The following is a 2,243-nucleotide window of genomic DNA, read 5'->3' as shown; positions in this document are numbered from 1 at the left end:
AAAGGGCAACTGGGATGTGGGAAAAGAGAAGGGAAAGAAGAAATTTTGTATGTATGTATATACAGGATAGTTAACATAGTTGATCTAATGTCTTATGTTTCTTTGCTGAAACTGTTAATGAGTCCTTGATTGATCAATATTGCATGTCTCTGTTTTCATGAGAAACCACTTTGAAGATATCAATATGTAACACAGCAAGCATTGTTCATTTCCTACCACTTTGTTTGTAACTCTGCATTGTCTGTATTGTTCTTTTGCTGTTTTGTAAAAGGTTGTCTGTCCATTAATGTTTTGCTCCTTTTATTTTTAAAATGAAAAAAAGGAACAGTATGTTTAAAATTTTTCTTGACCAGTTTTACAAGCTTAAATTTGGTAATCAGAATGACTGATCTGAAAATATGCAGTATAAGAACCATTGCTGAACTTCCATCTTATATGGTGAAGCTCTGCATCATTTCCAATGTTCTTTTTTTTTTATTACTTGTTACTGTATTTGATTGTTTGATTAATCTTACATTATGTTTGGTGGACTGAGCAACTTCATTGAAGACAACAGTATGTAATGTAACAACCATCATTAATTCCTATCATTTTGTTTTGAGGTCATGTATCATTTTTGTTGTTTTTGTGTTGTTTTGATTTTGTCTTCATTGTTTTTTTTTTAATTTTTAACATAAAAAAATTTTAAAATATTAAACCCTCCAGAGCTCAAAGAGTCAAATAGAAGCCTCTAAATAATGTGATTTTTGAAAGTTTCATAATTTTCTAATTTCCAATACTTGATTTTATCTTCAAATCATCCATTCAACATTTTGGACCTGAAATTTTACTAATGCTAAGAATCACAATTATGGTACATGTAAATTTCTCTTAAATATGTATTAATATTTTATTCACTCCATTCAACAAATACTGCGTACCTGCCATGGGCGAGACAAACATTGTGCTAGTCGCTTGGAATTCATCAATAAAGTAGTCAAAAATCCTTATCTTGCGAAATCTACATTCTAGTGGGGGATACAATGAATAATAAATATATTCATAACAGTATTTTTGAAGATAACATACACCATGGGAAGAAAAAGAACAGTGTTAGGGCAATCATAAAGTGATGGAGGGAGTGGGAAGGCTTCAAAACAGAAGCATGCCTGGTGTGTTCAAGAAATAGCAGGGAGAAACAATCTTTCAAACCTTAAGAACCCTAACTAATTCATCCTGTTTTTATTAAAAGCAAGGAGGAACAAAATTTGAAAAATTAAAAGAGCATAAACGAATTGTAATGAACTAGTTAGTTGTTCACCTAATTCCTTTTGTGATCTGCTGAGAACTAGAATGTGGGCCACGGGGCTGGGGATTTAGCTCAGCAGCAAAGCGCCTGCCAGGCAAGCGCAAGGTCGTGAGTTCGGTTCCCGGTACCGGAGAAAAATAAAAATTTAAAAAAAAAAAAAAAAAAAAAAAGAATGTGGGCCACAGCTTAAGTGTGGCCAAAGGATTTGGTTCTAGAAAATAAAACATGGGTAGAAGTTATATACATCTCTTTCAGGTGTGGGCCTTTACAAACTTATCACATTCATCTTTAATTGTGTTTCCCTTTTTCTAATAATCTTGGAAGGTAATTGTTAAAACTGGTAGAACTAGAAGTCAGAAGCCACATTTCTTAAATATTACTGCCTAGAGGAATGACAGTCACTAAATAAGAACATTATGTTGGGCTTTAGATAGGTTAGAAATAAATGATTAGCCAAAGTAGCTATTGTAACTAATATACTAGCTTATCTTTTTTTTTTTTTTTTTTTTTGAGACAGTGTCTCACTACGTAGTTCAAACTGGACTTGAACTATGTAGCCCACGTGGGGCTAAAACTCACAGTGACCTATTGGGGACCAGCCCATGTAGGGTTAAACTGCTGACCAAGAAGGGACCTCTGGCCATGTTGGAAAAATTCACAGTCTCTATAAACAAGATAAAAGCTGCAGGCTTCTGACACTCCCTATTCCAGAGCTATAACTGTCAACCTTAGAGATCAACAGGTTATCAAAGTATAGTCAAAGTTCCACAAACTGAAGGAAGTACATATTTTTGTTTCTGAAACAGGGTCTTTCTGTGTAGTTTGAGCTGACCTTGAACTCACTATGGAGCCCAGGCTGGCCTCAAACTTGCACTGCTCCTCCTGCCTCAGCCTTCCCTGTGCTGGGATTACAAGCATGAGCTACCACACCTGGCTCATAATTTCTGTATTGCGT

Source organism: Chinchilla lanigera, unplaced genomic scaffold (assembly GCF_000276665.1).
Source record: "Chinchilla lanigera isolate Chin_1 unplaced genomic scaffold, ChiLan1.0 scaffold00034, whole genome shotgun sequence".
Lineage (NCBI taxonomy): Eukaryota > Metazoa > Chordata > Mammalia > Rodentia > Chinchillidae > Chinchilla > Chinchilla lanigera.
Note: the sequence above shows the minus strand (reverse complement) of the source record.